The 8,365-nt window shown below is 29.1% G+C and overlaps 1 long non-coding RNA gene across 1 annotated transcript; it reads left to right on the forward strand.

Moving 5' to 3' along the window:
* Nucleotides 1-7,021: 7,021 nt before the first annotated feature.
* On the forward strand, nucleotides 7,022-7,803 carry LOC135928900 (uncharacterized). The gene is made up of 3 exons (XR_010572403.1): nucleotides 7,022-7,153; nucleotides 7,199-7,384; nucleotides 7,430-7,803. It is a non-coding gene; the product is annotated as an uncharacterized LOC135928900 (long non-coding RNA).
* The last annotated feature ends 562 nt before the right edge of the window (nucleotides 7,804-8,365 follow it).

The raw sequence follows: 8,365 nt of genomic DNA on the forward strand, positions 1-8,365 counted from the left end.
ATAATTTATCTAAATCTGAAGCATCTTGACATTGAGCATACAATGTGAAATATTTATTTAAATAAAATCATATGTAACATAAATTACCAATATCTTTAAAGTTTTCTGATGAGGTATCTTGGGTAGTATATAAAATCTAATCATCATCATTATAAATAAAATATATAATCTAACATTACATGATAGATATATTACTATTGGCTTAACATTTTTATGATGATTGTCATTGGATGAATATTTTTTTAAAAATACTATTTGCCAAATTTACGTTTTTTTTAATGATTATTTCTCGACAAATTTGTGAATTGATGGTATTTAACGTAAAGTCCTTACTAATTTTTGTAATTCATCTTGCAACCTGGCAATCAATAATCTTAATTTCTAAATTAGACGTAAAAATTTGTAGCTAATTTTATTGTGGGATGATGGGGTATATTGTTTATTTTATTATTATTATAAGTAAAATTAATTTTAATTGAATATTGTCATTGTATCCAGCACCCAATTCAATTAAACATTTTTTTAAAAAGTAGTTAGACCTATAACTAGTCCATAATTCAATTAGGTCTTTCATTTTTAAAGTGATTTAAACTGACACCCAGTTAAGAATATAACAGGCAATATGCATATACCGCTATAGTCATTAATATTATTTCTAAGGCACCCATTTTTACTTAAGATGAATTCAAAATAAGATTCAAATTAGGCCTAACTTAAGATGTATTTCATATATTTTACTACTTTACTATCAATTTTATAAATATATTTTTTTTAAATGTAATAAATTGTATTATCAGATTTTTATTATTGGATAATTAATTAATACATATTGATAGAAATGTATGAGGTGTGGGGCTGGGAATTAATTAAATTTATTGGCATATAGTGCCAATAAACGATCTGCAATTAATTTTTTTATATTGTTTATATAATTAGATGTGTATTTGGATAAAAATTAAAAATTATTATATAATGCAAGGTTGATTTAATGAACGCAACAACCCAGTTTTATAAAATAATTAAACCAATAAACACTCGATTTTAAACATTAATTTTTAACTATTCAAATATATTGTTGATGAATGTTATTGTAGATATAACTGATAGAGGTTGTTATCATGTTGAATCACTTATGAGAGTTTCTACCCTGGAAAATCTTGTCTTTCTTAGGATATACCCAGCGATACTAATTCTTGGATATATTGGAAATTCGATTGCATTCGTCTATCTATTATGCAAGTAATCGTTTCCTAAAAATCATTTAAAAAAATTTGGAGCATATTATACCAAAAAAAAAACTTTTTATTTATTTTTATTAAAGATCAATTACAATTCCCCAAGTAAGTTTTGCTCACAATAGTACATAATTATCTTGCCTTTTTAAAACTAGGATCATTTTTATTCAGTTGGTTAAGGCACATTCAAGATTGTAAAATTTATTTTTCTAAATATATAATATAACTATATATATTTTTTTAAATAGGTTTTGTGATTTGAAGACTGAGAAAAAAATTTTTAATTTAATGAAAGGTAAATAATGGTTAAAACAGAGTTGTTAAACGCTACTTTTAAAAGTAGCGCGATACCGCTATGGCTATTTGTCAAAAAAAAGTAGCGCGCTATTAGCTCTATATTTTTTTTAAAGTAGCTTTTGTTACTTTTTAACTTTTTATAAAAAAAAAAATTCAGAAACAAATTTATTTTATTTTTTACTTATAATATTATTGTATAGTAAATATAATATATAAATATCAACATTTATAAATATTAAAATATAGTTAGTTTTGATTATAAAAAAAATTTATGTAATGAAAATAAATATTTATGGTAATTTGTTGCATTTTGATAACAAAATCATTTCGATATTTTTATCCCCAACGATCAGAAACTATAAGTTTTGTCTTAATAAATTATCTCTCAACACTAGCAGTTGAGGGCAAGGGATTATTTAATCTTATTTTCATATTTTTAATGTATAAGATAGATTATTTTGAGAATTTTTATATTTAAAAAAAAGGTATCTCAGTGGATTTTCTATTATACAATCTTATATTTCAGAAAAAATTATTAGCGTTTAGAGCATCTTTCATCACTTTTAAAGTTCTATCTTATTCATTAAAGTCTGGCGACATAAAATTGTTGTACCAGGAATGATGGATTATCGACCAAGGACATTGGCTGAACTGTATCAATTATAAAAATCATCAATAACTTTATCAGCCAATTTCTGAGAAATATTGGCATTTGTATTATCAATTAATTTGGTTTGAATTAGTCTTTTAGGATGTAGGGTTTGCCTATCCCAAAATTATTTAGATGTTTTTCTATATTCAAAACGGGAGATTTTTTGGCACTTTCGACCTTTTTTTTCTAATAAATAGTTTGTTTCTTGGTTTAGTTTATTGATCTATCTCCCTTTGCTTTTTATATGCTGCCTCAATCACGTGGGGCTAATATTTACCCCACTTTTTTTCAGGATATTGATAAAGAAGGGAATATGTCTGTAGTCTGGAACCTTACATGTTTTCTTAAGAAAAAAAGAAAAGCAATCTTCTTACCTTCCTTTTATCTTAGAAAAATAAAAGCTTAAGTATTTTCAAAATTATGGATTAGGAGAAGATCTGGGATATATACAGCTGGTGTTTTGGTCTTTTACGATGGAATTTTAATTTTTATAGGATAAAGCTAATTGTATCATTGAGAGCGCTATATAGGCTTAGGTAAAAGGTGTTGCTTCATATTAAATTATAGATAACCCTAGGAGCCCTTTAACACGCAAAATAAAATATATTTCATTTTTTATTGTTAATAATTAAATACATTTTATTTAACAAATTATTATATATCATTATTTTTTAAAAAAAAAGATTATTTCACAATTATTGGTACTCATAAAATATATCAATGTTACCACTGTTCCCATTCGGGACATTTTAAACGATTTATTTCTTGCTTCTTTGTTTTTTCCACAACATAATTTCATTCCTTTTTTTTTAAATGTTTTTTTTATTTTTTTATCGTTTTTTAGATTTTTATAATTTTATTCCGCTGCAATTTGATGCTCTTCTATATCCAATTTTATTCTCGGACATTTAGCTCCGGGGAGTGAGTAGTATTGTTAAATAGCTCGTTATGAGCCGATTTTTAAAAAAGCTGACTCAATATTTCATCCAGAAGAATATTACGCAAGCCTGAAGATTTTTCTCATAGAAGGAACAAAGATCTAGACATATATTATCGAAATCTTGGGGACTTAGGCAACATTTTTCTGGCTAAAATATTGAGTTAGCCGTTTAACAACACTAGGAGTGAGTTAGCTTAAATAGCTATAGTACCCATTCGAGATAAGTTAAAACTTTTGATCAAAAGTTAATCCATGCCATGCATTAGGTAATATGACATATAAATTTATTAATATAGGAAGAAGTATTTCTTTTTTTTCTTTCTCATGGCAATCTAAATAAAAGTTGCGAGCAGAAAATTATTTTTGATAAATATTTCTTGAATATGGAGGCTCCCGTTACTAAATGCGCATATGTTGATATGTATAAGAAATACATCTTTTGACCAAATTTTAAACAATTAGCCCTAAAGATGAGAAGGCTATATACGTTTGACTTTTTTGTCCCGCCTTTCGGATAACCCCATTCCCTCCCACTGTTATTTCTATTTTAAAGAAGAAAATTGAATCATATGGTGACTTCCATTTTTAAAATCCGATTTTTGGCCCATATTATAAAATATATTTTATTAATAAAATGTTTCTGGCTTAATAACAGGGGTGGTCTAGTGGGTAATAATGTATGCTTGTAAACAGAAGACCCAGATTCAATCCTGGTAGGGAACCGTGACAATTTTCAGGTTTTTCTTCCATGATTGATGTGTAAAGACATATGATAAGATAAATTACTGAGCTTAGAGATGACACCCCGGTTACCGACAGGTTTGGACAACCGGGTTACTAGTCCTATAAACAAATGAAGGGTGCAAACAATATAAAAACTAGGGCGTTCCCTCCAAGCGACACGCAGGGTGTTGACTTCCATCCTGTGAAAGGTAAAATAAATATCAAGGAAACAAGGTTAGCAAGCTTGAATATTGGTGCACTTAAAGGTAAGACCAGAAAATTGGCATCATTGTTGAACAAGAGAAAAGTTGATATAACATGCATACAAGAGATGAAATGGAAAGGTCAGAAGACTCTAATAATTGGAGATGGGTATAATAATAGAATTGTTAGTAGAACGGTGTCGACTTCATCCTCAGTCAAGATCTAACCTCTTTAAATAGAAGTTAACAAGAGACTTTGATAGACTAATGAAAATAAAACTATGCATTGGTCAATCAATACTACACATCCTTTCAGTATATGCTCCTTAAACGGGTTGCAACGAAGGGGAGAAAGATGACTCTAGAGCTATCCTTGATGAAGCTGTAATGGACCCCTAAGGATCTAGTCATAATAGGTGGTGACTTAAATGCGCATGTGGGAAAAGCAAGAGACAGCTACAAAAGGCATCTTGGTGGTTTTGGATATGGAGAAAGAAATGATGAAGGAGAGCATGTACTGAAATTTGCAGAAGCTTTCGACCTTGCCTTAATCAACACCTACTATAGGAAAAAGACAGTCATTTAATAACATATCAAAGTGGTATAAGGAAAACCCAGATAGATTGCATGCTGATCTCTCGCAGAAGATTAAAAGATGTAATAGACTGCATAGTCATCCTAGGATAAAATATTGCCGAACAACACAAGTTACTAGTGATGGATTTACACATCACAAATAAATCCACTCAAACAAAATAAAACTGAACCATGCATCAAAAAAATCATAGGCAGATGCCTTTGCAATCAATGCAAACTTTTAAACAATAGGACAGACCTTTCATCCAGATTAATAGACACTGCCAGATCGACACTAGGCTTGACAAGGGGAATCAATAAATCATACAAAGAACTATGGTGGTGGAATGAAGAGCTACAAACCACTATACAGGAGAAAAAAACTCATATATAAAATATGGTACAAATCCTAAAAATAGATGATAAGATAAAATACAAAAAATCCAAGAGAAAAATACAAAGGCGGTGGCTAGGGCTAAAGCAGTGTCATACGATGTCATATACGAAGAACTAAGAGGGGCAAAATAAAATACGGTAAGATTAGCCAAAGTAATCAAAAATAAAGATGGGAGATAATAAAAGACAAAGAAATAATGAATAGATGGAAAGAATATTTACAGGAGCTTCTTAACTTTAATCCCCACATACTATATCTAGATGAACACTCCACTCCCCATGTTTAAACCTCATATAATTATTAACGGAGCAAGAAATAATCACATGCTTCAAGCATTAGAAAATAACAGAGCTAGGGGTTCTGATGATATTCTAATAGAAAGCCTTAAATCACTAGGAGATGATGGAATACTATCCTCACAAATCTGTACAATAAAATACTGGGAAATAAAGAGATTCCTCAAAAATGGAGCCAGAGCCAACGTCTACATGACAGGATATTCACAGGATGCAAACCCCCCTAAAAAATATATATCTACCCCCCTCAGGCGCGTACGCAGCGGTGGGGACAGGGAGACAAATCCCCCCCCCCCAAAGCCAAAAAATGCAGATGCCGGATATATTTTTCAAAAATATTATTTTCTATATATTAATATTATTTTTATAATCTTTATTCATATATCTTTCATTCAAATATATATTTAATTACATTTATTTATCACAATCATTTACTAAGTTATTTTATCAATTAATTTCAATTTCAAGTTTTCCTTGGTAATATTTATCTACTATTTTCAAATTTTTAACGGCAAATTTATCTACCATTTTTTTCTAGTCAAATAACAATTATGGACATAAGAAATTTTTTTAAAAACACGAATGATGATAAAGATTCTAGTCAAAGTCATCTTATAAAAAAGCAAAAAGGTATGAATAATTTAACATATTTTTATTATTTTCTTTTTTTAGTAATTAAAACCCCTCCCATAAATAATGAAATAATTGTTGGAATTGGAAGAATAATTGAGAGTCAGGATATAGAGCCAAAGCCATCAAAAGGTTATTCTAAATAAATATTTTGGCTTTTTTAAAATAATTTTAATCTCAATATTATACTCATATAAAATCCTTATACAAAACTCTAGAGTACAATGATCATCCATATGATATAGCCAATTTTTTGGATAAAGATAATATTAGCTTAGAAGAAAGACATTTACTTTTTAAAAAAGTAATAAATATAAGATATCTATGATAAATAATTTATTTAATTTAATAATAGATTTATATTCCACCCCTCAATTTTCAATATCCACAAACTGTATGTGCTAATCGAAAGCTAAAATTTCAAAACAGCTATTTTACTAGATGGTTATGGCTAGCATACTCTATCCGTGACAATGGAGCTTATTGTAATATATGTGTCCTGTTTGGTCCAAGATATGCTGGAAGAAATTTGGTTAAGCTTAACACTCTTGTTAAGACTCCATTTAACAGATACAAAGATGCTGGAGAAATTTTTGATAATCATCAAAAAACAAATTATCACAAAAGTTGTGAACTGATGATTTCCTCAAAAGAATCAATTCAAAGTGGGGATATGAATCCCATTACATCACATATTGATAAAAGTAGGCTTACAATTGCAAAAGAAAATAGATGCAAGATAAGACTAACTATTGAAGCTATTCTATATTGTGGGTTGCAGGAATTAGCTTTACGTGGCCATTTTGATTCAGGAAGCCTGAATTTCAATAATGATAACGAAGGGAATTTTCGTGGCCTTATAAAATTTAAAGCATTAGGAGATTTTGCATTAATGGAGAGCATTAATAGTAGTAATAAAAATGCTACATATCTTAGCCCTAGGATCCAAAATGAAATAATTGATGTTTGCAATAATATCATTCTAGAAAAATTGATTACTGAAATCAATTCTGCCCCATGCTACTCAATTTTGGCAGATGAGACCACAGACATTGCTGGCATTGAGCAGATGTCACTTTGTGCACGATATATAGATACTCAAAATAACATTATAAAAGAGATGTTTCTACAATTTATCCCAGTTTCAAGCATGACTGGGTCTGCCTTAGCTGATGTAATATTTGACAATCTTGAAAAATTCAAAGTAATAATTAATCACATTATAAAATTATTTTTTTCAAAAATATAGCTTAATATAAATTTGATACGTGGGCAAGGGTATGATGGAGCTCGTGCAATAAGTGGGCAATTCAATGGGCTTCAAGCATTTATAAAAAAAAATGCCCAACAGCTATATATGTCCATTGTGCTGCTCATTCCCTCAACCTGGCAATATCTAATGCATGTTCTTTGCCATTGATATCAAATTGCTTAGGTATAATTTTATTTATTTCAATTAAATTTCTTATATTTATATCAGGCAAAATATCTAGCATCTATGAAATGTTTAGATATCCCAAGAGACAAAATATTTTGAACAGAATTATTTCTGAAACTCCTTGTCCAACAAGGAGGAAAAAATTGCAAAAAGCTTGTCCAACAAGATGGAGCCTTCGCCATCAAGCTGTGACATCTTTTATGGAGTTAGAAGAACCAATTATTAACGCTCTTACCGAAATATCACAATGGTCTGAGAGAGATATTTCTACAGAGGCTAGCAAATTATTAGATTCCATACTTATACCAAATTTTTTTTTCTCATTACAATGTATTAATAAATTATTTAATTATACTACAATTTTATGCAATACTTTTCAAAAACTCGATATTGACTTGATTGAGATGATGAGAATAGCAAAGAGTATTTTAATAGAACTCAATGAAATTAGAGCTAATGTTGATGACGAATTTCATATTTTATATGTTATTGTTGAGTCAAAAGCACAACAATATGAGTTTAATATTTGTCTCCCTCGACTTGCAGCAAGGCAAACTCATCGTCCAAACATTAATATCGGGTCAGTCGAAGAATATTATAAAATAAATCTCTTTATCCCTCTTTTAGATACATTTATAACACAAATAAACGAACGGTTTTTAATTCATAGGGTAGCACTTAGCAATCTGCAGATATTATTACCACAAAAACCCTCCCAACCTTTTTCAGATGGTGATAGAAATAAAATAAAATATTTGGCAAATTTTTATCATGAAGATATTAAAGTATCTTATGATGCCTTATTGGCTGAATGCCAACTATGGTATAAAAGATTAACCATGGTTGATATAGTCCCAAAAAATGCTATGGATGCTTTGCATCAATTCAAACATATTTTAGATTATTTTCCTAATATATTAAAATTATTATATATATTAGCAACTATTCCCATTAGTACTGCAACTAATGAGAGAACCT

The sequence above is a fragment of the Gordionus sp. m RMFG-2023 genome, chromosome 4, assembly GCF_954871325.1.
Source record: "Gordionus sp. m RMFG-2023 chromosome 4, tfGorSpeb1-WG-v2, whole genome shotgun sequence".
NCBI classification, from domain to species: Eukaryota; Metazoa; Nematomorpha; class Gordioida; order Chordodea; family Parachordodidae; genus Gordionus; species Gordionus sp. m RMFG-2023.